Source organism: Hylobates moloch, unplaced genomic scaffold (genome assembly GCF_009828535.3).
Source record: "Hylobates moloch isolate HMO894 unplaced genomic scaffold, HMol_V3 SCAFFOLD_9, whole genome shotgun sequence".
Taxonomy (NCBI): Eukaryota; Metazoa; Chordata; class Mammalia; order Primates; family Hylobatidae; genus Hylobates; species Hylobates moloch.
In genome coordinates, this window is record NW_026652284.1 from 87,162,796 (window position 1) to 87,190,479 (window position 27,684).

General features: G+C 41.1%; 1 protein-coding gene across 4 annotated transcripts in view; it reads right to left on the minus strand.

Annotated features, from left to right (window-relative positions):
- Positions 1–19,660, minus strand: part of ABRA (actin binding Rho activating protein) — a 49,523-nt gene extending 29,863 nt beyond the window's left edge. For 2 of the 4 annotated variants that reach the window (XM_032760261.2, XM_058443641.1), the window contains exons 1-2: positions 19,561–19,660; positions 16,974–17,017 (exon numbers count right to left, since the gene is read on the minus strand). The gene's annotated coding sequence lies outside the window, so the exon portion shown is untranslated. Of the gene's footprint in view, positions 1–11,553; positions 11,632–14,981; positions 15,058–16,973; positions 17,018–19,560 lie in introns of all 4 variants that reach the window. The other 2 variants (XM_058443640.1, XM_058443639.1) reach the window with 2 other exon arrangements.
- Positions 19,661–27,684: the final 8,024 nt, after the last annotated feature.

Sequence of the window (27,684 nt, forward strand, 5' to 3'; positions counted from 1 at the left end):
ATAACATCTTTATAGGACAGGGGTAAGGTCCCAGTACTAACAGGACTCTAACAGGTTTTTGAGAATGCATCTGTAAGGGCCAATAAATCCAACTTTCCTTGGTCCTCTTTGTGGTCTAAGAGGAAAATTAAGGTTTTTGCTGCTGCATCAGTGAATGCAATTATTCCAATCAGCAGGGTCCAGGGACCATTGCGGGCTCTTGGGCAAGAGGAGTTTCTACTGCTGCGTCGGTGAGCACAACTATTCCAATCAGCAGGGTCCAAGGACTGTTGCGGGTTCCCATGAAATGCATCCTAAACAATTAGGACCAATTTGACCTGCAAACCCTGAAAAAGAAGTGGCTCATTTTTTTCCACACTATGGCCTGGCCCTAGTATTCTCTCTCTGATGGGGAAAAATGGCCACCTAAGGAAGTATACATTACAATACTATCCTGCAGCTTGACCTTTTCTGTAAGAAGGAAGGCAAATGGAATGAAATACCTTATGTTCAAGCTCTCTTTTCATTGAAGGAGAATCCACAACTATGCAAAGCTTGCAATTTATATCCCACAAGAGGACCTCTCAGCTTACCCCCATATCCTAGCATCCCTATAGGTCCCCTTCCTATTAATGATAAGCCTCCTCTAATCTCCCCCACCCAGAAGGAAACAAGCAAAGAAATCTCCAAGAGACCACGAAAACCCCCAGGCTATCAGTTATGTCCCCTTCAAGCTATAGGGGGAGGGGAATTTGGCCCAACCTGGGTACATGTCCCCTTCTCCCTCTCTGATTTAAAGCAGATCAAGGCAGACCTGGGAAAGTTTTCAGATGATCCTGATAGGTATATAGATGTCCTACAGGGTCTAGGGCAAACCTTCAACCTCACTTGGAGAGATGTCATGCTATTGTTAGATCAAACCCTGGCCTTTCATGAAAAGAATGCAGCTTTAGTTGCAGCCCGAGAATTTGGAGATACCTGGTATCTTAGTCAAGTAATCTATCAAGTAAATGATAGAATGACAGCTGAAGAAAGGGACAAATTCCCTAGCGGTCAGCAAGCCATCCCCAGTATGGATCCCCACTGGGATCTAGACTCAGATCACGGAGACTGGAGTCATAAACATCTGCTGACCTGTGTTCTAGAAGGACTAGGGAGAATTAGGAAAAAGCCCATGAATTAGTCAATGATGTCCACCATATCTCAGAGAAAGGAAGAAAATCCTTCTGCCATCCTTAAGCAGCTATAGGACGCCTTAAGAAAATACATTCCCCTGTCACTTGACTCACTCGAGGGTCAATTGATCCTAAAAGATAAATTTATTATCCAATCAGCTGCAGATATCAGGAGAAAACTCAAAAAGCAACCCCTGGGCCCTGGACAAAATCTGGAGGCATTATTAAACCTGGCAACCTCGGTGTTCTACAATAGGGAACAAGAGGAATAGGCTGAAAAGGAAAAGTGAGATCAGAGAAAGGCTGCAGCCTTAGTCATGGCCCTCAGACAAACAAACTCTGGTGGTTCAGAGAGGAAAGAAAATGGAGCAGGCCAATCACCCAGTAGGGCTTGTTACCAGTGTGGTTTGCAAGAACACTTTAAAAAAGATTGTCCAACAAGAAACAAGCTGCCCCCTTGCCCATGTCCACTATGTCGAGGCAATTACTGGAAGGTGCACTGCCCCAGAGGACAAAGGTTCTCTGGGCCAGAAGCCCCCAACCAGATGATCCAACAACAGGACTAAGGGTGCCCAGGGCAAGCGCCAGCTCATGTCATCACTCTCACTGAGTCCCGGGTACGTTTAACGGTTGAGGGCCAGGAAGTTGACTTCCTCCTGGACACTGGCGTGGCTTTCTCAGTGTTAATCTCCTGTCCTGGATGACTGTCCTCAAGGTCCATTACCATCTGAGGAATCCTGGGACAGCGTGTAACCAGGTATTTGTCTCACCTCCTCAGTTGTAATTGGGAGATTTTGCTCTTTTCACATGCCTTTCTTGTTATGCCTGAAAGTCCTATACCCTTATAGTAGGGAGGGACATATTAGCCAAAGCTGGAGCCATTATCTACATGACTATGGGGAACAAGTTACCCATTTGTAGTCCCCTGCTTGAGGAGGGAATCAATACTGAAGTCTGGGCTTTGGAAGGACAATTCGGAAGAGCAAAAAAATGTCTGTCCCGTCCAAATCAGGCTGAAACATCCCACCACTTTTCCTTATCAAAGGCAATATCCCTTAAGGCCTGAAGCTCATAAAGGATTACAGGATATTGTTAGACATTTAAAAGCTCAAGGCTTAGTAAGAAAATGCAGCAGTCCCTGCAACACTCCAATTCTAGAAGTGCAAAAACCAAACGGTCAGTGGAGATTAGTGTAACATCTTAGACTCATCACCTCCTCCCTACTTAACAAACAGTCCAGGTTTTCTAATGGCAAATATACTCCCTGCATAACCATTCACCCCTCGACCCCCTGCAGCAGCGCCCCCACCACTAGTGAATTCCTTCTCATCCCCTCTTTCAATCACACTCTCAAATGGTTCCTAGTAGATACAAAACAGTTTTTTCTCCAGTGGGAAAATAGAACACAGGGAGCCACTCAGTTTGCTCCCAACACCCCTTTCCAGCCACTCACCAGAGCTCCCTTAGCAAGTACTCTAGGAGTATGGGAAAATTAAAACAATCAACTCACACACCTTTTTAACATACACAACCAGTTCTGTCTACACATCCAAGGCATATTTTTCTTATGGGGAACATCAACCTATATCTGCCTCCTTACTAACTGGACAGGCACCTGCACCTTAGTCTTCCTAAGTCCCAACATTAACATTGCCCCAGGAAATCAAACCCTATCAGTGCCCCTCAAAGCTCAAGTCAGTCAGCACAGAGCCATACAACTAATACCACTACTTGTAGGGTTAGGGATGGCTACTGCTACAGGAACTGGAATAGTCAGTTTATCTTCTTCATTATCCTACTACCACACACCCTCAAAGGATTTCTCAGACAGTTTGCAAGAAATAATGAAATCTATCCTTACTCTACAATCCCAAATAGACTCTTTGGCAGCAGTGACTCTCTAAAATCACTGAGGCCTAGACCTCCTCACTGCTGAGAAAGGCAGACTCTGCACCTTCTTAGGGGGAGAGTGTTGTTTTTACACTAACCAGTCAGGGATAGTACGAGATGCTGCCTGGCATTTACAGGAAAAGGCTTCTGAAATCAGACAATGCCTTTCAAACTCATACCAACCTCTGGAGTTGGGCGACATGGCTTCTCCCCTTTCTAGGTCCTGTGACAGCCATCTTGCTATTACTCTCCTTCGGGCCCTGTATTTTTAACCTCCTTGTCAAATTTGCTTCCTCTAGGATTGAGGCCATCAAGCTACAGATGGTCTTACAAATGGAACCCCAAATGAGCTCAACTAACAACTTTGACCGAGGACCCCTGGACCAACCAGCTGGCCCTTTGACTGGCCTAAAGAGTTCCCCTCTTTAGAAGGGCACTACAACTACAGGGCCTCTTCTTCACCCCTATCCAGCAGAAAATAGCTAGAGCAGTCATCGCCCAATTCCCAGTAGCAGTTGGGGTGTCCTGTTTAGAGGGGGGATTGAGAGGTGAAGCCAGCTGCACTTCCTGGGTAGAGTGGGGACTTGGAGAACTTTTCTTTCTAGCTAGAGGATTGTAAACATACCAATCAGTGCTCTGTGTCTAGCTAAATAATTGTAAATGCACCAATCAGCACTCTGTAAAAACACACCAATCAGTGCTCAGTGTCTAGCTAAAGTACGGTAAACGCACCAGTCAGCACTCTATAAAATGGACCAGTCAGCACTCTGTAAAATAGACCAATCAGCACACGGTAAAATGGACCAATCAGCAGGATGTGGGCATGGACAAATAAGAGAATAAAAGCTGGCCACCCCAGCCAGCAGCAGCAACTTGCTCGGGTCCCCTTCCACGCTGTGGAAGCTTTGTTCTTTCACTCTTCACAATAAATCTTGCTGTTGCTCACTCTTTGGTTCTGTGCCACTTTAAGAGCTGTAACACTCACCACAAAGGTCCGTGGCTTCATTCTTGAAGTCAGCGAGACCAAGAACCACCAGAAGGAAACAACTCCAGACACATTGCGATGGTTAGGATATCACTAGGTGACAGGAAATGTTCGGATCCATTCTAATCTCATGGGACCATGGTCTTATATGTGGTCAGTCAGTGATGGAAACAGGAGGTGCATGACTGTATTAGTTTGCTAAGGCTGCAAATAACAAATTACCAAAAATTCAGTGGCTGAAAACAGAAATTTATTGTCATACGGTTCTGGAAACCAGAAGAAGATCAAGGTGTCAGCGCAGCCATGCTCCCTCTGATGGCTCTAGGGGAGAAGGCTTCCTTGTTCTTTTCCACCTCCTGGTGGCTCCAAGCCTCTTTAGCTTGTGTCAGCATCACTCCCAATTCCTGCCTCTGTCTTTACATGACCACGTAAAGACACAGAAGACTCCTCTGTGTCTCTGTCTTCTTTTCTGTCAATGTCAGATCTTTTTCTGCCTTTGTCTTACAGGTGCACATGTCATTGAATTTAGGGACAAGCCAGATAGTCCAGGATATTCTCATCCTGAGATCCTTCAATTAATTATATCTGAAATGACCCTTTTCCCAAATGAAGTCACATTCATTGAATCCAGGAGTTAGAACATGGACATATCTTTTAGGGGAACACCATTCAGCCACTTCAGAAGAAAGCAAGCGTCCTCTTTCTTTTAGCATCTTGTTGTGTATTTAGTCTTCTTTAAAAGCACTATATGTTGACTTTGGATCGAATTCTGCCTAGCTGCTAGCTGTGTGACCTTAAGCATGTTATTTAACTTCTCTCTACTTGAGTTGTCCATCCAAATGGAAGCTGTAAATGAGCATTTGACAGGATTGTTGTAAAGATTAAATGAGGCATGGAACGTAAAGTTCCTAGGGCAGCTCAATAAATATGTGAAGATATTATTTCGTTGTGGTTAGCAATCTCTAACAATAGAGACCAGGAGGACTCCAGCTTTTCAATATATAGTTATACAAGTTATACAAGGAGGCATTTATCTTGATTCCTCTGCCTTCAAGTTCCCAATGCTAAGGTTAGCATTGGGGGTTTACTCCAATCTTGGAATGCTGGCTTTGCTTTGAAAGCCTTGCAGCTTGCTAGCAGACAACTGGAAATTCACTATTTTAGGATTTAGGACACTGGCAGGAGGTCTGAATTATGTTAATTTCAGAGGCCTCTGACAGGCTTATCTTGCAATTTTCTTAAAAAATAGAGATTGGAGTTTACTTAAAGAGTCAAAGGAAGCTGTGTGGGAAGGTATCTTTGTTTAACATCTGTCTGCCATTTAGCACCACTTGTACCCCACAGGGAGAAAGGAGAGGCTGCCTCAGAGCTAAATTTAAGTTGCAAGGGTATAAGCAGCACTTTTAAAAGAAGACAGATAACAGCTTCCTGTCTGGGAAAGATTACTGAAAAGGAAACTTTGATTCAACATTTCCTTACTCTTTTGGTGAGAATGATTTCTACACCCTACATAAAGTCCAGGGAGGAGCTATTCGTAGCTAGTCAAGCAAGATGTTTTAAGTCCTCATAAGTCTTTTCTTCAAAGTAAATATTTATTCTCTTCAAAAGCCAACTAGTGTTTAAAATCTTCTCTTCTTTTATTTTCTAAAAAAAAGGAAATGTTTTTCTGGTAAAAACACTTAGGTCAAATGAAAAGTCCCTAGGAGACCCAATTTATAAAACAAGAAGAAGCTTCTTTTTTTTTTTTTTTTTGAGACGGAGTCTCGCTCTTTCACCCAGGCTGGAGTGCAGTGGCGCAATCTCGGCTCACTGCAAGCTCCGCCTCCCGGGTTCACGCCATTCACCTGCCTCAGCCTCTCCAAGTAGCTGGGACTACAGGCGCCCGCCACCACGCCCGGCTAATTTTTTTGTATTTTTAGTAGAGACGGGGTTTCACCGTGGTCTCGATCTCCTGACCTCGTGATCCGCCCGCCTCAGCCTCCCAAAGTGCTGGGATTACAAGCATGAGCCACCGCTCCCGGCCAAGAAGAAGCTTCTTTTGATGAATATGTAAATTTGTTTGACTGTAGTAATCATTTTACTATTTATATGTATGTCAAAACATCATGTTGTGCACACATCTCAAATATATACAATGAAAAATAAATTTGAAAAGAAGAAGAAACTTCTTCCATCTAGTGAAAGGTGGTGATGGCCTAGACATTTGTCCAATACTCCTCAGTAAGTAAAACATGGAGCCTCTAGAACATGCAAATCTTCCCCCTATGGAGTGTTACCTAGCCCAGGGCAGATGGTCACTTCCCTGAGGAAAGGGATAGAGGACATCTGGGCCAGCTGGAGAATGCCTGAGCTTTGATTCAAAGGCCACATTTCCTGTGGCAAAGCTTGTTCTGTAAAACCCCATAGGCCGGGCGCGGTGGCTCACGCCTGTAATCCCAGCACTTTGGGAGGCCGAGGCAGGCAGATCACAAGGTCAGGAGCTCGAGACCATCCTGGCTAACACAGTGAAATCCCGACTCTACTAAAAATACAAAAAATTAGCCAGGCGTGGTGGCAGATGCCTGTACTCCCAGCTACTCAGGAGGCTGAGGCAGGAGAATGCCGTGAACCCAGGAGGTGGAGCTTGCAGTGAGCCAAGATGGCACCACTGCACTCCAGCCTGGGTAACAGAGCTAGACTCTGTCAAAAAAAAAAAAAAAAAACATAAATGTGAAAAGAGACAATTAGATGTCAACTACATTGACTACCTTAGGATAAATGCGGAACAAAAATAAAACTATATCCCTTATTGATAACAACCTTAGATAAAGTCCAGGGAGATTTGACAAGTATAGGGGAAGTGGTTAAGAGTATCTGGCCTGGAGCTGAAACTATTGGTTCCAGTCCCAACTTTATGGGGTTTTGGTAGTTTCCAGACCAGCCAGTAGCATTAGCATTGTGTAGGAGCTTGTTGGAAATGTAGATTCTCAGATCACATCCCTGACCTACTGTATCAGAATCGCATTTAACAAAATCTTTGGATAATTTGTAAGTACATTAAAGTTTGAGGAGCACTAACCTAGTGTCACAGAAACACCCTGGGTGACCTCCAATAATTCCCACCTCCTATTGTTCACGCCTCTGTGTACCCCATCCCTTGGGGTATGGATGGGGCCTGTGACTTGCTTCTACCCAATGGAAGAGGGCAAAGGTTAAAAGGTTTTGCATATATAATTAACCTCCCAAATTAATTGGTTCTGAGTTAAAGGGAGAGTACTCTGTGCAGGCCTGACTTTATCAGGTGAACAGCCTTTAAAAGAGGGACTGGACCTTCCTTGAGGTGACAGACTCTCCTTTTAGGCTTGATGAAATAAATGAAATAAATGGCTTTGTGTTGGAGAAGCCCACGTGGAACTGCTGGCGGCCTATAGGACCCCAGGGTGACCTCCAGCCAATAGCCAGCAAAAAGCAGGGTCCTTCACCATATAGCTGCAAAGATACGATTTCTGCTAGCAACCTAAAGGAGCATAGAAACAGATTCTTTCCCAGTTGAGCCTACAGATGAGAATGCAGCTCAACTAACAACTTGATTACAATCTTGTAAGACTCTGAGCAAAGGGCCAGTTAAGATATGTCTGGACTTCCGACCCACAGAAACTATAAGTTAATAAAGGAATACTATGTTATGCTGTTAAACTTATGCTAATTTGTTCCATGGCAATAGAAAACCAATACTTCTTGGGCAATTTGTTTATCGGCTTTGACAGGTTTGTCTAAATATAAAAAGGGGATAAAATTAGTATTAACCATAGGGTTATTTTGCAGATTAATGAGTAATATGTGTAAAATGCCTAAAACTGTGCTTGGCACATGGTAAGTACTCAGTAAATTGTATTTTTATAGCATTTATCTGATACAAACAATTACATGATTTAATTATTTTGAAAACTATTTTTTTTTTTCTTGAGACAGAGTCTCTCTATTGCCAGGCTAGAGTGCAGTGGTGCAATCTCAGCTCACTGCAACCTCTGCCTCCTGGGTTTAAGCAATTCTCTTGCCTCAGCCTCCCAAGTAGCTGGGACTAGAGGCACAAGCCACCACACCCAGCTAATTTTTGTATTTTTAGTAGAGATGGGGTTTCACTATGTTGGCCAGGATGGTGTCAATCTCTTGACCTTGTGATCTGCCTGCCTTGGCCTCCCAAAGTGCTGGGATTATAGGCGTGAGCCATCACACCTGGCCAAAAACTGCTTTTTAAGGGAGCTGAAGCAGTGTGTGAAAAATGAATGAAGGTCAAAAAATTATGTTGCATTTCGTGCATATGAGTTTCTAGGACATTAAACCCAAATGTGTCTATTGAATTAGCTTCACTAAAAATATAGGTAAGCACGGCTAAAGTCTATGTCCCTGTTTGTATCAGGCTTGTTCACCTAAAAAATCTGTTGAAGCATCTGTTGGTTACAATCCAAAGTGTGAAAATATGCACCATTGTCTTCATTTTATAGACAGTTAGGTGGAGCTGCAGAGGAAATGATTTGTGCATGTCATGGAGGAAATTGATTGCATAAATGGAATTTAAGTCCTGCATCTTTTTTTTTTTTTTTTCTTGAGACAGAGTCTCGTTCTGTTGCCCAGGCTGGAGTGCAGTGGTGTGATCTCAGCTCACTGCAACCTCTGCCTCCTGGGTTCACGCCATTCTCCTGCCTCAGCCTCCTGAGTAGCTGGGAGTACAGGCACCCACCACCACACCCGGATAATTTTTTGTATTTTTAGTAGAAACAGGGTTTCACTATGTTAGTCAGGATGGTCTCGATCTCCTGAACTTGTGATCCGCCTGCCTTGGCCTCCCAAAGTGTTGGGATTACAGGTGTGAGGTACCGCACCTGACCGAAGTCCTGCATCTTGATTCATGCCTGGATTCTCACAACATCATGAGCTATTTGCTATTTGGCAAGGGACAAATTAAGGCGGAGGATGGACATTTCTCAGGGAAAATTTCAGCTCTTGTGTCTTTTTTCTGGGTCTACCCCTCCTAACCTGCCAATCAATAAACCATCCATTGTTTCTCTTTGACAGAAACTTTGGAGACTTGTAAAATGTTAGTTCTGATTATACACCATTGCTTGCAGGTATCAACAATGCAGAAGCGAGGGCTGGTCTCTGAGCCTTTGAGTGGCAACACAACTGCTGTCATGACAATAAATTAGAATGGGAGATGAATTCCATCTTTTCTTCTGATGTTTAATTTTTTAGCCTCAACATGAACCTTCATATGCAATGCATTTCCAGACACCTACATTCTTGGTATCCCTGTCATTCTTTTTCAATGCCTGGGTTACCTTCTTATTGGAATGACCTTGTATGTTGTATTTAGAATTCTGTTTAGATATATTTAATTATAATGCCCTTTCAGGACACTTGTATTTGGCAGCCTCCTGTGATATTGCTATTTGTTTTGAAGCTCAATATTCATTTAGAAGTACTTTTTGTTCTACTCTACCAAAGACACTCACATTTGGTTCTTAGCAAATACCATAGATGAGGTCACTCTATAATCGAACTTTCATAAATCATCCTTTGCAATGTGCAACCAAATTCCCACAACCTTTTCTTCCCACAAAAACCTTTCCTAAGCCACTAAAGGATACGATAAAGAAGCAGGTTTATCTCTCTCAGTACGTGTTTTACTTTTCATTCTTTTATCAACTAAAGCTTTAGGTTTTGTTGCTAATGCAAATGTGTTTTTCTTACCTGCTGAAGAAGTGGCTGAATTGTGAAATTATGTGTTGTCCTCAGATATGCATGATAATACAATAGACTGTATTCATATGTACATATATGTATTTCATATTCACTAATTAATTTAATGTGCCAGTGTTGATGATTACAAGTTATGTCTCAATTAATATACAGGTTACAGGTGTCTGCATATACGTAAATATTTATTCACTAGGTTGTTGCAAAAGAAGCTGTGGCTTATGCCATTAAAAGTAATGGCAAAAAACAATTATTTTTGCAACAACCTAACATATCCATGTATTATAAGTCCCTGGATTCCTAATATATTTTAACCCTAAGAGGCCAACATCACTAACTATGGGTTTTGTAGTTGTTTTGGTGACAAAAGCCACGATGGAGTATGTTTTTAACCTACTTAAAAATACTTAAATTGGCTGGGCATGGTGGCTCACACCTGTAATCCCAGCACTTTGGGAGGCCGAGGTGGGCAGATCACGAGGTCAAGAGATCGAGACCATCCTGGCCAACATGGTAAAACCCCATCTCTACTAAAAAATATAATAGCTGGGCATGGTGGTGTGCACCTGTAATCCCAGCTACCTGGGAGGCTGAGGCAGGAGAATCACTTGAACCCAGGAGGCAGAGGCTGCAGCGAGCCAAGATCGTGCCACTGCACTCCAGCCTGGCGACAGAGTGAGACTCTGTCTCAAAAAAAAAAAACAAAAAAAAACTTGATTTGGTGATAGTGATAAAAATGAGCATAAACTTTTCTTCATAACATTATTAGAGACTGAAGATATCTAAACAATATACACACAATATAATAATGATATTGATAACAAGTAGACCTTTTTAAAAAAATCTAAATCCAGCTAAATTTGTATGTAGGTATTTTTAATGGACTATGTTTGGAAAGTTACGTGACAAAAATTCCTAAAGAACTTTTTAATGACAAAAAATACTAGAGAGTTACAAAAATATTTTTAGATGACAGATTTTCCTTCAGAAAGCTTTCACCATCATTGTATTTTCACAATGCCTTGACTTAGGGTGGGAAAAATTATCTTATACAAGGAAAACTAAGACACGAAGAGATTAAGTAAATTGTACAATCACATAAGAAAATCACAACAAAGGCACAGAATCTAGATTATATACTCATATTTGTTTCTTGTTGTATCTTGTAATAAACAATTTGGGGGTCAGCATGGGATAAACAGGAATAATATGAATATGGAATAATATGATTCAGGTAAACACAGTCACAGCCATCAGAGTTGCTTAAATTGTTAAAATATGTACCCATGTTCAACACCCCACCTGGACACCCCAGATTCAGCATTCAAAGGTCAACACCTGATGCATAGTGGCACCCTAAGAGTCAGCTTCAACTCAGTGCTCAGGCTGTCCCAGTGGTTCAATATTTCGAGTGTCACCCATGGACAATGTTGTTTAATAACTAGTTGTGATGCTGGCGAAGTTTCAGTGATTCACCTTTTTAAGACCTAGAGCAGTATTAAAAAGGATTGTGATGTGTTTGCTCTTCTTTCTGTTGTAGCGTGCTTCCTTACTTTTTCATCTCAAACTCTAAAAATGTCAACTAATCTGTCTCTGCTCTGTGAAGTTCCAACCTGGAAAACTTCTTCATGGGGCCTGATATTTGGAAAAATGAATACTTTAATGGAGCTGCTAGAAAACTCTTGCTGAGTCCCTCTGAATGCTTTAAAACAGTAATCTGATGAGAGCAAAAATATTATCAGAACCACTTCTTGGAGAATGCCAGGATTTGGCTGCATAGAAACAAACCTTGCTGGTTATGATAAGCTGGCCTCAAACACATAGGAATAAAGAAGAGATCTTCTCTGGGAGATGAACAAAGACAGTCTGTGAATTAAGTTAGATAAACCTCATGAGTTATTTTTCTTTAAGTGAGGGAAGACAGGTAACTGAAGTTTCAAATATCTATAAATGAATCACTCGTCTTTCTGCTGCGATAATGTGACAAGGTTAAAGCAACATTTCATGTAGTAAAGATTCACCTTCGTTTTCCAACATATCCGAATGGCTTCAATGTCAAGACTAGTTCACAGGGAAGGAGACTGAAGATTAAATATTTAGGCATTAGTATCCATCTCAATGGTTGTTCAGAAATGTCATCTTAGGATAGAATTATTTCGACCTGTATTCTCTAAGGTGTCAAACTGATTCTTTGCTCATTATGAGAGTAATTCTTTTGCATCCCTAATCCCCATTTTCCAAGTGAAACTTTGTTTTAGTTGGTAATGGCCAGCCGACATTCACAGACGTATATATTGTTCACTGATGACTGGTTTTATTTTACTATTTTTCAGGGCCACCTGTACTCTGCTTTAGTGAAATACACACTCTCATTACCTTTCTCTGCCTATGCAAGGTGGCTTTCCAGGTCCCACTACTGAATGCTATTGGTGAAACTGTCAATTCTGATACAGTGGCAGACCCTAAGAGCACAGCCTGACTTTTCAGTCAGTAGATGGACAATATGATCTCATTCTTCCCTCTTGTTACATTCCCTCACTAGACTAAGCTTTGAGAAACAACACAGTTTCATTTTAGTCTAAAAATAAAGCTGAGCTGCTTGACCTTTCTATTCTTCAAAGTCTCTTGGAGCAAATTGAGCTATCAGCTACCTCCTTTCACATTTCATAGCAACAGGCAGAATATGTTCTTATTCACTGCTTTTCTAGCTACCAACTGCTTTGCTCAGCAGGCAGCTATGTCGTGGTTGGAAAAGATGCCCTTCTAACAAACAGACCTAATACTTATTTAGCTGAAAGCAACCTCTGGGGCTAACGTAAAATCATAGTGAGCTTCAATCAAACACTTTCTGTACATCTAGTGTGTCTTAAGCATGTCAAGAACTTGTGATTTGAAACCTCAGTAGTGTGGGATTTATACTCACTCAAGCTCCTGAGTGCCTTTGGGACTCTTAGGTTACATGTGGGACATCCATGAAATATGGAAAGGAAATAGCAGTGCACCAAATATTACTATGCAATTCAAGATATAAGCCAAGATCTGTGTCAGAGGCAAGTTCCTTTGGTTAATTGCCATTTTTGAATGCATTTAAGTAAAAGTAGCCTTTTTTTTTTTAAAGCAACCAGGCATAGACTTAAATGAAAAAACATATAAATAAAAGCAAATGAGAATTTTTAAAAGGATAAACCATGAACCTCTAATATTTCAGACCCAATGTTTGGGCAGACTGAGATTAAAAAAAAAAGTATATTCTAGGTTCTTAGTTTTTATTCCACAGAGATCAACTTATTTCTTAAACCTGTTCTCTTTATTCTCAGAATTATCCTAGAAAATGCAGGTATCAATCCAATGTAATCCATAACTCTCCCACTTTACCTAATACCCTGATCCAGCAGAGGTGGCTATTTCTCAAACACTATGTATCTGCTTTATGAACTTGCTGTCTTAACTGTTCAGGCTGCTAGTAAAAGAATACCGTAAACTGGTAGCTTATGAATGACATACATTTAATTTCTTACAGTTATAGAGGCTGGGAAGCCTAGGTTCAGGACATCTGCAGATACTGTGTCTGGTGAGGACCTCTTTTATCTTCTCTGCATAACCTCACATGGTAGAAGGGGCAAGGACATCTCTGGACTCTTTTATAAGAGCACCAATCCCATTCATGAGGGCTCCACCTTCATGACCTGATTACCTCCTCAAATCCCCACCTCCTAGTATCATCAGCTTGGGGGTTAGGATTTCAACATATGAATTTTAGGGGGACACCTGCTTCCCCAGTCCCTCTGCTACTCCTTGTTCAATCCTCACTTCACATCTTAGGCTTTGATCTCTCCTCTGAGTCTTTCTTTTCCTAGTCATTGAAATAAATATTCTCCTGGAGAGTAGAGGCTGTGTAACAAGCCACATAACAATATCAATCATCTATAAGAAGTAGGTGCTAGTGGTATCACCAAATCCAGTGAATTTTTTAGTATGAAGGCAAAAGAAAAGGATTCAGCTCTTGGAACATTCATTCTTAGGATGCTTCCTCTAGGAACACAGCTATTGTGCTGGTGGGAGAAGCCCAAGCCGTGGGGATTGGCCATATGCAGGCACTTTAGTCCATAGCTGCCAGCTGAACTCCTGGTCACCACCCAGCCCAACAGTCAGCCCTGTGAGTGAGCTCTCTTAGATGTCATCCTTAGTTGAGTAATCAGAAATTCCCAGCCCCAGCAGCCATATCATTGTACCACATGAGAGAGCCCAAAGAGAACTTTCTAGATGACCCTAGTCAAAGAACAGACCCCTCTATCCAGTTGGCAAATTTACCCTACATTTTAACAAGTTGAAGATCATCTGAAGGGTGCAGATTTGTTAAGGCTCCTGTAAGAATAAAGGTCATAACTCATAGACCCTTCCAACTAGACAAGAAGCATTCTAAGAATTTTAAAAGCACTGTCTCACTTAGGGTTGACACATAAAATACAACATGCAATATTCAGCAATATTAACCCTAAAAATTTATTATTTATCTGAAATTCAAATTTAACTGCTTTCTATTTTTATTTGCTAAATTTGGCAACCTAACACAGTACCCTGAATCTGTACCCAAGAAAGAAAGGGGCTGGTCTCGAACAAACTACTTATCATCCCCTTCCATATTTTATTCCTTGGCTTTTTCTTAAATTGATACAGAAAGTAGATTCCCTAGATCAATCAAATCTACCTATTAAAATGCTGCAAACCTTTCCCCAAGATCCTCTAAGCAAATATTCATTCCTGACATTCCCAAAACTTTTATAATATATTTAGCTGAATCCCATAGAAAAAATTGAAAGGCAAACTAGAACTTGGACTTTGAGAAAATCAGATCAAATGCAAATAAAGACAAGCTTTCAATAAAACAAAATATTACTGATTTTGATTTGTCTCAGAAGAATACAATGAAGGGGGGAAACTCATGGATTTAGATGATTTTCAGCAGCAAAAAATACGATAGAGTTCATGGAAAAATAATACCAATCATATTTAATTTTTTAATATTGATTCATAGTTTACATATGATAGATTATTTAATCTGAATTTCAAAAGAAACCATGAGAAGTAGCAACGCATAGATCATTTTTGAATCCTGTACATCTTAACACTGACTACAGTTCAATACATGTTGTTAGGTTGAATCATTACTTCTGTTTTACATATGAAGAAACTGAGGTTCAAAGAAATAATGTTACTTTGGGAGGCTGAGGCAGGTGGATCACGAGGTCAGGAGATTGAGACTATCTTGGCTAACACGATGAAACCCCGTCTCTACTAAAAATACAAAAAGAAAATATTAGCTGGGCTTGGTGGTGGGCGCCTGTTGTCCCAGCTACTCGGGAGGCTGAGGCAGGAGAAGCGCTTGAACCCAGGAGGCGGAGCTTGCAGTGAGCTGAGATTGTGCCACTGCACTCTAGCCTGGGCGACACAGCGAGACTGTGTCTGAAAAAAAAAAAAAAAATGTTAATTGCCAGATAAACAATATGTGAGAAAGGGAGGACTTGAACTTGGTATTCTGACACCTGATTAACTGGTTTTCCTGATATACCATGCAAACTCTAAAAATTCTGTAAGCAATGAAGGTCAATTTTAAAAACAAACTAAAGGGTACCCTAGGAGAGGAAAATGCTGATTCAACTAATATTATTGAGCACCCATTATATTACATGTCCATCACTAAGCTAGGTGGTTTTTATACATGTTTCCTCACTTCATATAAACTGTCAATAATAGTTCATGCAGAATCCACCTATCTAAATCTTCACTATCTGGAACAAAGCCAAGAGTATGCAAATACATTTATAAGTTTCAGACAGAATAAATGACAAACTAAAAATTCAGTCATTCTACACATATTTGTTGAGTGCTGATTATATATTAGATACTCTTATCAGGCTGTAATGTAGACTTGGCCTCTGCTGTCTTAGATTTTAGAGTGCAGTGGTTGACAAAAACACAACCAATGCACTGAAACTGTTATACCTTATTCATTACAGAGCCCCTTATATGATCCCATGAAATCTAGGTACTCTTATTTAAGAGAAAAGTCTAACAAACCCAATTGTGTATTATCCCTTCTCTAACAAATTGGAAACCACAAAAAAGAAGATACAGCCCTAAGAAGCCTCAGTTGACCCTCTCGCAATGGCAGAGGCCACAGCAGACACAGCTCTAATAATGTGTGAGTTTGAAGTCATCTAATCTATTGGCTAACAATCCTTGCAAACTTGAGTAAGACATAAGCCCTGATGCTGCCACTGATTCTGGTCATAGTAATTTAATTGTTTTTTTTTTTTTTGTCTATGATCCAGATATGTGTGTTAACCCTACTAAAGAAAATAATGCACTTTAGAAAAATATGTCAAGGAAACACGTAATTAAAATAATCGACTGGAAAAATTTCCGATGTCAAATATCTATCTCATTTTATGACAATGTTAAACAAGATAGTATTGTATTAGGACCATTAAAAGGCAACTACATGTACTACATGTATAAAGCAATGAAATAATTATTTCTACCCTCGTTTTCATGCTTGAATCTTTTTTTTTTTTTTTTTTGAGATGGAATCTGACTCTGTCGCTCAGGCTGGAGTGCAGTGGCGTGATCTCGGCTCACTGCAACCTCTGCCTCCCTTGTTCAAGCAATTATCCTGCCTCAGCCTCCTGAGTAGCTGGGATTACAGGTGCCTACCACCATGCCCAGCTAATTTTTGTATTTTTAGTAGAGATGGGATTTCACCATGTTGGCCAGGCTGGTCTTGAATTCCTGACCTCAGGTGATCCGCCCACCTCGGCCTCCCAAAGTGCTGGGATTACAGGCATGAGCCACCGCACCCGGCCAATGCATGCATCTTTATGCAAATTACATTCAGTAGATATCCGTCACATCTACGGCAATTTCTACATAATGTGCTAGTGTATGTTGAAAATCTAAGAAAAAAATACAGGATACTCCAAAACACCATAAACTAAGGGTCCAGAAAAATCTTTAGTGGGCTGGAGGATTACCTTATGGTAGATTTGGGGTACCCTAAGGTTTAATCTCCAGAGGTTTCAAAGCAGCTGTCAAACTTTTATCTGCTTTCACACACATGATAGAGGGCACTTTAAACAATGTGGATGTAAGTTTAAGCAAAGTTTGCATAAGTGCATCAGAGTCAATGTAGATGTGGATATACTACTTACTGTTTCTGCATTTTCCCTTTCTTTCTTCCTTGTTCAAAGCTTAACTATTAATAAAATGAGAAAACAAGTTCGAAGGAATTATGAAATTATAACCCACAAATACCACTGTAACTTATAAAGCTGCTGCTATTGTGAAAGTCAGAAAAAAAAAAAAAAGATAGGCTTGGCTTGTACGTGCATTTCACAAATGCTTTTGCTAAAACTCCACCCTACTGTATGGAGTTAACTACTGTTGATTTTGTCTGTTTGTCTCTTATTTTTCTTTTTTTCTGGAAATAGAATCTCAATTTTTCTTTGGGAAATCATCTTACTCCTTACTTATGTAGTTGAAGGGGACTGAAAACCCACCACCTACCCAGTTCTTTCCCTCCCACTGGATTAAGAAATTAGCATCTTTTATCCCCCTTGGAGGCAGGAATGAACACATGATTCTATTGATATGTTGAGACTCAATCCCTGAGTTTTGCTGGAATTACTGGGAAGGGAAGATTTTCTTACTGTGGGTGTTGCTAAATAATGGGTACTGTGTTTCGCCAGTTAATGGAGAAAGCCTATATAAAAATCAAATCAACATAAAGGAAAGCAAAGCCAAAAGATGGAGTCATATTCCCAATAACATTGGTTTAGCACCTTGACCAAACTGTATCTGAAGGTGGTAGTCTCCTGAGACTCTTCAGTTTGTTAGTCAATAAATTCCCTTTTTTGTTTAAGCCAACTTGCAAAAAATTTTGTCATTTAAAATCAATTAAAATCTGGAATTTAATAAAATGTAAGCCAGTGAGAGTGACATTCTAGGAATAACCATGATTCTGCTTTAAGAAAAAAATCATGTGAATGTTTGTTTTCTTAAATGCAATTAGATATTATTTTGTGCCATTTATCTAATTACCATGGGATGTCTTTTAAGGAGAGCATGAGTCTGGGCAATAATTTGTCCATTTCACATTTTAATTAAAGAAGGAATTTACCACACCTAAGAAAGTCTTATGGTCAAGCATTATAAAAAAAATTGGTCACCATCATTCATGAAAAATCTCAACACAAAGTACAACAGAACACTAAACCTAATAGGTCTTCTTGAAACACATAATGCCCCCCAACCCCTAAAAAAAAAGAATTTATGAATTGAGTATAATCAACCCAAATAAGTGTCAAAAACCAGGAAATAAGATGCCTTATTTACTTTCAAATGCTTCTTGTCAGGTGGCACAAATGTTATGTCATGGAGAAGCTGTCATTTAATTAACAACTATACTGTGCTGGGTACTATGGTAAATCTTTGCATGGAGGATATTGTCTGCCACAAGATTGCTGTTCAAGTGGTATTACGGAGGTAAACATTTACATCTCTCAAAAGTGAGGATTGTATTTGGCCTTTCTGCCAAGTAACTTGTCCTTTAGGGTTAACAAGGACCTTGTAACCAGATCCACTTAAAGTCGACTTGCAGAGAAAAGATCAGCCTTTCTTCTTACTCCTGAGAAAGACTCTATTTGAATGAATTACTCCTTTCCTAGTTTCTTCTCAAGTCATGTGTAGCCTTCTTGCCCACATACTTGCAGGCCCAGATTTTTTTTCTCCCAGGGTAGGAAATAAACGCTCTGGCAAGTTAAGAAGTCAACTCTGCCTTAGATTGGGCTCTCTTCTGAATTCTAATCAGAAGTTATTTTTGACTCAGCAATCATTTTCAGGGATTCTTTGGTCTTCGTCTCTTTCAAGTCACCAAAATCAGTGCAGGGTGTGTGTGTGTGTGTGTGTGTGTGTGTGTGTGTGTGTGTGTGTAAAATAAGTGGCTACTTTTGGATGTTTGAGTGGCTCTTTGCCATACTCCAGGTTGGAGCTCCGTGAGCTTCTGTATGAAAAGGAATTTCGGCCGGGCGCGGCGGTGGCTCACGCTTGTAATCCCAGCACTTTGGGAGGCCGAGGCAGGCGGATCTCGAGGAGATCGAGACCACGGTGAAACCCCGTCTCTACTAAAAATACAAAAAATTAGCCGGGCGTGGTGGCGGGCGCCTGTAGTCCCAGCTACTCGGAGAGGCTGAGGCAGGAGAATGGCGTGAACCCGGCTGACTGAAAGTTCAGTCAGCCGAAATCGCGCCACTGCACTCCAGCCTGGGTGACAGAGAATGTCTCCGTATTCAAAAAAAAAAAAAGAAAAGGAATTTCACAGCACTAGAGGTTAATTATTGCAGTGAGGGAGAAAGGACACAGCCCATGACTTGCCTGATGAATCAACAAAAAGATATGTGTTAATATTTACTCGGTCAATGTCAGAGAGAACGTGGTCTCCGATATATTTTATGTATCTCTGTTGTATTTAATAGAATAGGCTTGTGTGCTGGTGAATAATATATATTCTAGAGTTATTCATATCTTTTAAATCCAAGCTTCTCCATGATCTCAACTGACCCCATGATTTCAGTTGTATGATCTCAGGTGACTTTCTGAATCTCTCTGTGCCTTAGTTTCCTTATTTGTAAATTGAGAAGACAGTAATAAGGGTGTTGAAAAGTTTTCATGTGATAACGCTGGCGAAGTGCTTAGCACCCAGCAAGTACTCAATATTTCATCGTTAAACTCCGTTCCTACCTGAAAGCGGCCGGGCACTGGCCCAAGTGGTCAATGTCTAGCTGTCCCCTGATACAGATCCTCAGTGGCAGTTGAAGTGTGACATGAAAACTTTGCCAGAGTTTTTAGGAACAGAGCTCTAAGAATTTGGATTGTGACACACACCTAAATTCTAAGTTAGAATGAAATGATCAGCTCGCTGGAGTAGTCTCTTTTCTCTTACATTTGAGACCAAGCCCAAACTATAGGATTAGGAGCCACTTGAATTTTGCCACATCTGTCTACACCATTGTTTTAAAATTGGGCACCTCCAGTCCCTTGGGCTTCTATAGTGAAACTTGTCTGCTTTTTTTTTTTGGATGAAACAGGCCCTCAATAGAACAGAAAGAATGTCTCTGAGAGAGTTCATATTATGTCTCATTTACACAGAAACTCAGTTGAGAGATCCAAGATTACTTGGAACTATATCTCTGTCCTTAGGCAGAACTAGACTCAAAACTTTTCAGAAAATATGTAAATTGTTTTGTTGTTGTTCAATACTGATCATCTACAAGTAAACCCAATAGTATTGTTGCCAAAAAAGAATATATAATATTTAAAATCTCTCTGCTAATTTTAGCTTCTTTGTATGTGATCTAATTTTAATTTTCTGAGCCTAAATTTTCACTTACCTATAATCCAGAGTAGCAGGTTTTCCAAAATCAATCTTTGATTTGTTGAATACAACATGTACTATGAAGGCTTTGTTCTTCTTTTATTCATGAAGTGAAATGGTATTTATTAAAGTGTTTTAAAAGATTTCAGATATTTTAAAGCTTTTGAAGAGCTTATGTATTTACTAATTATATCCTTTAAAACTCCATATTGGGCAAAGATACAAATGTAGCAAAAGTAGGGAGTATAGCATACTACATTCTATTTACCCCAAGTCCCCATCACCCAGACTCATAAGCTAATGGCCAAACTTGTTTCATCTACCTACATACCCACCCTCTTTCTATTGTCAGATTCTATTGAAATAAACCCTAGAGAGCATATCATTCTTTTGATAAATATTTCAGCCCATCTTTTTAAAAGATAAATCTATTTTAAAAAATATATCTATAATACCATATAATACCATAATCACATCTAAAATATTTTCTTTTCTTTTTTTTTTTTTTTTTGAGATGGAGTCTCACTCTGTCACCCAGGCTGGAGTGCAGCGGCGTGATCTCGGCTCACTGCAAGCTCCATCTCCCGGGTTCACGTCATTCTCCTGCCTCAGCCTCCTGAGTAGCTGGGACTACAGGCACCCGCCATCGCACCTGGCTAATTTTTTGTATTTTTAGTAGAGATGGGGTTTCACCATGTTAGCCAGGATGGTCTCGATCTCCTGACCTCGTGATCCACCTGCCTTGGCCGCCCAAAGTGCTGGGATTACAGGCATGAGCCACCACACCCGACCACCATTTTTAATAAATGATGATGCAGCCCCTTCTGGAAAACTGATTCACAACAGAGCTCAGCCCATTGTTAAGCAATTTTTATTCAACAACAAGGACAAAAATGTTTTTTGGTACTTTGTTCTGAAACCTGATTTTCTAAAACTTCTATTCATCGGCCCTAGTTCTGGAAAAATACATAAGGACTTATTCCCCCTTTAATGTAATAGATCTTGAAATGTACTTTACAGAAAATTCCAATTTTGAAAAGTCTCAATCCCACAAAAGAAATCCAGACAAATTTATTATTGGTCTGAAAAAAATGTCACCCAGATCTTTAGCTGTTTTGCTATAGACTCAAACCTTGGATCATTTGCTCCATTAATGTATTAATTTGGTTAATATGATTGTGATGATAGATTACATTTTGCTCTAGGTTGAATTCTTCCTTTTCAGATTGCTGTCAGTTGAATTCATGTGCTGACTTATTTACAGGTTACAAACAACTCAGTTGCTTTCTTTAGTTCCTAAATCACTTCCCTATTTTTAGACCATTACCATGTTTGAGAAGAATAGAGAACCTTTGATTTCCTAGGCATGTGGCAGCTTGAGGTGCCAGCATTTAGGGCTATTGTAGCTAAATCTCATTCATGGAATGAAAGTATGTGGCTGGTTGTAGTTGTGACATTGAATTCAATTGTTTTTGTTCTTTTCTAGGAAGAGATTCTACCTAATAGTTTTAGTCTAAGTTAATTTAGCTATGTTGGAGGCCTCCACCTCTCTCAGTAGGTTGCTCTATGATGACATCCCCCACTGTCTACTGGCCTCTGCTGTGTAACTTGAAGCCACCTGCAGTTGGTTGTGTTGGTGTGTAATATTCTAAGAAGTCATGCCATGTCCTTACAAGTGAAACCACAGTGCCTAGCTTCATTTAATGCCATTCCAGGTCACTTTGCCAGGAAAAATGATTGACTCATGGAAAGAAACCTTGTATTAAAAGTGGAGGAAAGCACAGAGAATTTATTCAAGAAGGTCTTGATACCTAAATCACTTGGAAATGGATATTTATGTCCCTGATTCTGTTTGTTTCACATACCAGAAATGTAAAGGGCTATGGGATTGACACATATCCTCCCAGTGTTTACTTCTCAACTAAGCATTTCATATCCTGAGATATCCTAGTTATTTTTATAAGACAGCTTCCTTGCTTTTCTCCAAGAGATTTTTGGGATAGAACAGTGGTTCTCAACCACAGGTGATTTTTTTCCCCCAGGGGACATTTGGCAATATTTGGAGATGCTCTTGGTTATCACAGGTGAAGGGTTGCTACTGGCATCAAGTGGGTAGAGGACAGGAATTCTGCTGAAAATCCTACAATGAGGAGGACAGCATCCCCACCTCCAACAAAGAACTGTCTGGTCTAAAATGTCAATAGTGCCAAGGTTGAGAAATCCTAGGTTGGAGAATCTATTTCCAATTGATTTAAATATTCTCTCTATTGACTTCAACCTTATTTACCGATTTAGATGATTTTCTTGAGTTTGACAATGACTGGGGTTAGGAAAGAGCTGCTGCTTATCAAAACCCACTAAACCACATCCAAGATGAACTCACATCACAAGGGTATTTCTGGGTGAGACTTGCTCCTCCACGCCTTCTGCACTCTTTATGTAAAGAAACTAAAAGGGAATAGGTTTTAGTTTTCTATTACTGCCATATCAAATTGCCACAAATTCAGGAGCTTAAAGCAACACAAATTTTTTATCTTACACTTCTGCAGGTCAGATGCCTGGTACAGATTTCACTGGGCTAAAATCAGAGTGTTGGCAATGTAGAATTCATTATGGATGCTCTGGGGAAATAGTCATTTCCTTGCCCTTTTCTACCTCTCTAGGCTGCCGGCATTTCTTGGCTTGTGGCCCCTTTCTCCATAGCCAGTAATGTGCAGCTCTCTGACCTTTGTTCTACAGTCATATCTTCCTCACAGCCAGGAGGAGCTTTCTGCTTTTAAGGATGCTTGTGATTACATTGGGCCCACCCAGATAACCCAGGATACTTCCCCATTTCATGGTCCCTAACTTAAACATTTTTGCAAAGTACTTTTTGCCATGTAAGGTAACATATATAGTCGTAGGTTGCAGGGATTAGGATATAAATACTTTTGGGAGCCATTATGTTGCCCATCACAAAATAAGACTAATTTTGGCACCACCTAACTTCCATTGGGCTATTGATGTCCTATAAACTGGGACAAACTAAAGAACAGAGGCTTTGGGGGATGTGCTGATACCACGTCATAGAAAATTCCTGGGAGCAGCTCAATTGCAGCCTTGTGCATAGCAGTAAGTTTGCCTCTAACGGAAGTGGATATTTCAATTGTCAAACATTTTGGAAAGAAGTCATTCCTGAGTGAGTCTTAGAAAAGGTGAGGAAAAGCCGGGCGCAGTGGCTCACGCGTGTAATCCCAGCACTTTGGGAGGCCGAGGCGGGCAGATCACGAGGTCAGGAGATCAAGACCATCCTGGCTAACACGGTGAAACCCTGTCTCTACTAAAAATATAAAAAATTAGCCGGGCGTAGTGGTGTGCGCCTGTAGTCCCAGCTACTTGGGAGGCTGAGGCAGGAGAATGGCGTGAACCCGGGAGGCGGAGCTTGCAGTGAGCCGAGATTGCGCCACTGCACTCCAGCCTGGGCGACGGAGGTAGACTCCATCTCAAAAAAAGAAAAAGAAGGAAAAAGAAAGGGTGAGGAAAACACCCTTCTTTTCTCTCCAAGGCCTGGGTTAATTTAGCCTAGATCTGGAGCGAAAGGAACCAAGAACACATATAGATGTTGGGGGTAGGATAAACCCCTGGGCCTGAGCAAGTGGCCTGGGATAGAAGACACGATGTCAACTTACTTTGTAAGGGACATAGAAGAGGGTAGAGACTGTGCAATATCTTGGAAAAGTCTTAGTTTTTCAAAAAGTGTCTTGTTTCTGCAATGCTGTCAGAAATGGGAGGAAATAGCTTCTGCTGTACTTGAAGATGGCTCCCCTAGAATGGGAAGATGCAATCTACAGAGTCCAGAATCACATGGCTGCTGAAGGGGGTCTGGGGAAGGCAATGATTAATTTTATATGTCAACTTGACTGGGTTAAGGGATGCCCAGATAGCTTGTAAAACATTTTTTCTGGGTGTACCAGTGAGGCTATCTCCAGAAGAGACTGGCATTTGAATCTGTAGACTGAGTGAAGAAGCTTCACTTTTGCCAATGCGCACAAGCATCATCCAATCCTTTGAGGACCCAAAATGGTAAAAAAGTCAGAGGAGGGGCAAATTTGCTCTCTCTTCTTGAGCTGGGAAATCCATCTTCTGCCTACAGGCGTTAGAGCTCATTGTTCTCAGTCCTTCAGCCTCAGACTGAATTACACCACTGGCTTTCCTGGTTCTCCAGCTTGAAGATAGCATATGGCAACATGTCCCAGTCTCCATAATTTTGTGAGCCAATTCCCCTAGTAAATCTCGTCTTACATATCTCTATATTTCTTCTTTGAGACGGAGTCTTGCTCTGTCGCCCAGGCTGGAGTGCAGTGGTGCCATCTTGGCTCACTGCAAGCTCCACCTCCCCGGTTCACGCCATTATCCTGCCTCAGCCTCCCTAGTAGCTGTGACTACAGGCACCCGCCGCCACACCTGGCTAATTTTTTATATTTTTAGTAGAGATGGGGTTTCGCCGTGTTAGCCAGGATGGTCTCCATCTCCTGACCTCGTGATCCACCCGCCTTGGCCTCCCAAAGTGCTGGGATTACAGGCATGAGCCACCACGCCTGGCCACATATCTCTATATTTCTTATTGGTTCTGTTTTTCTGGAGAACCCTGACTAGTACAGGGAACACATCAGAAACTGAGATATTCAGAAACCATTAGAAGAAGAAAACCTGGCAAAAGACTGAACATTAGAAGGATAAAAGGTTCCAACTATTGTGATTTGTGTGTTAAAGGAAAGTGGGACCTCACGGATTATGAAGTCTGGGCTATTTATGTAATGTACCAAGATCTGTTTTATAGTAATCAGTACAAGTATGAGATTTCAGAGCATTTTGGTAATAAATATGACATTCCTGATTCACAGAAAACTCTCTTAAATCACAAGATTTTACAATGTGATGCTGCAGGGATTGATCTGTTTTTCTTTTGAAGGTATTGGCTGGGGTGGACCTTGTGGAAAATACCTTGGACTGCTCATGAGGAGACTGGGTTGTGAGTCCCCTGTTTCCCCTTTGCACATTGTACCTGAATGAACTCATCTACTTCTGGATTTATCTGTCATCATACCTGGATGATTCTTAGTGTAATACTTCAACCTTGACCTCCCAGTTGGAAAACTATAGCCCCGACCTCAAGGAACTCAGACTTGTTTATATCTCCTTTGTACCCTCAGTCCTCAGCATAGTGCCTGGAAATATCACTAAATGATTTTTTGCTAAATAACCATATCAAGTATCTGACTCTCGCTAATTGGCTGTGTAAACTTGGTGAATTCACTTTACTGAGACCCAGGTTCCTCATCCAAAATGAGGGGCATAGAAATCTTAATTCTAAGGTAATTTCTGTCTCTGACATTCTATAATCTTTTCAGAGTGTAAAGTGTCACTTCACCCTGTGATGGTTTTACACAGTCTCTTTATTGTTTGACAAAGTAGAAAAAGCATTAATTGTCTTCCAGTAAAGTGTCAGATGTTTCACCTGACAGGTAACCAGGCTCAGGGTAGATGACTCTTTTGTGTAGATTTGGCTTCTTTTGTTCCAATCAGTTCATGCTATGTTTACAAAACATTAAGTGCAATGGAAATTAATTTCACCCTGGGTGCCTTGCCATACAGAATCAAAGGAAACAGTTTTGGGTGCTGCGTCAGACAAGGGTTTGGGCAAAATGAGGAACAAGATGAGACACTGATCTTTTACCCTTTTGTTCTACCTTGCTGTCTCCTTAGGCTCCTTGGCCAGGGACATATATCTGGTCCCAGGGAGTCCATTACCCTCGCCTGAACTCCCTTCACTCTGCTGAGGCTGTGCAGTGAAAGGTTTCTTAATTGCATTTTCCTCCAGGGACCAGACAGCTGTCTTTCCTCCAATGCACATGTAGCTTTCTTCTGAGCTTTGGCATGTGGGTGATGACGGAAATATTCTGGTTTACAAATGCCAACACCCAAGGCCACCAAGGCCACTAAAGGGCACAGAATTCACAGAATTCACCTGCCAGAGTGTTTGACACTTGTATCAGGAAAAGGCAACAGCTGAGAAAAGCCCTGTGAGAAATACTTTCTCACGTAGGTGGGAAAGGCTGTCTAGAATTGTAAATCAATTTGAGGTCTATTTCTTCTAGTGACTTCTCCCAAGGGTAGAGAAAATGGGAAATTCCTCTAGCTCATTTGGTGATTGTGTGGAGAATGATAGCCTACCAATGATGCAGCAGTAAATTTTCACCATGGGATATAAGACTCTGGTTTCTCTACCTGAAAGGTTTGATGAAGACTGGGACACCAATTTCTTCTAAATGTAGATTTTTTGTGTGCAGTCACCTCTTTTTTTTTTTTTTTGACAGAGTCTCCCTCTGTCATCCAGGCTGGAGTGCAGTGGCGCCATCTGGGCTCACTGCAAGCTCCGCCTCCAGGTTCACGCCATTCTCCTGTCTCAGCCTGAGTAGCTGGGACCACAGGTGCCCACCACCACACCCGGCTGATTTTTGTATTTTTAGTAGAGATGGGGTTTCACCGTGTTAGCCAGGATGGTCTGTATCTCCTGACCTCGTGATCCGCCCACCTCAGCCTCCCAAAGTGCTGGGATTACAGGCGTGAGCCACTGCGCCCGGCCAGCAGTCACCTCTTTGTATATAATATTAAAGATCACAAGTTTTGAGCATGGCCAAAGAGAACAACTATTTTATTTAGACCAACCATAGCAATAGTATTCAAATGTCTTTCCTTCAGCTCTGCCTCCTTGAAGGTCTTAGAGAACATTTCGTTTTATTCATGATGGTATCCAGCTTCCTTTGGATACTAATAGGAAATAGGTTATTTATGTTGCTGATAAACAGAAAGCCTTCTGGTTTTAAACTTAGTAACGAATTAAAGCAAGGTAGGTGGACACAGCCCTTTGTCCAGGATTTAGTCACTCAGAGGTGGTGGGCCCAGCATCTACATTGATACAAAGAGAAGGTGTGTATCAGCGTATCATTGGTAAGGAAGTCTTCTACCCAGGAAGTCAGGCTTGTTAAACCTGGAGACCTGCCAGAGTGACCTCAATGAACCTGAAATTCTAGGTGTAACGTGTTTGAACTCAGAGACTCATATAGGCCTATTTAAGTAGTAGTTTTATGTTAAAAAAATACAATCCAGACACTCAAAAGGAATCTAGAAAAAAATTCAAGTATTTGGGCTACTTTGAGAATATTAATAGGAATGAATATAGTGATACGGGAGTGCTGGGAAGGGAAGAGCGTGGTCCTTTTAAATGATATGGAATTGGGGAAGGGAAGTGCTGGGTAGAGGAGGGCGTGGTCCCTGGCTAGGGCTCTACCCCCACGGACATAGGTGAGGACAGGCACTTCTGCCTTCGTGCCCAAATGTTGCATTTTCCAAGACCACCCTGGCCTGCCACGCCCCCATCCTGGGCCTATAAAAACCCAAGACCCTAGCACAGCAGAGACAGAAGAAGCTGCTGGATGGCCAGAGGAACG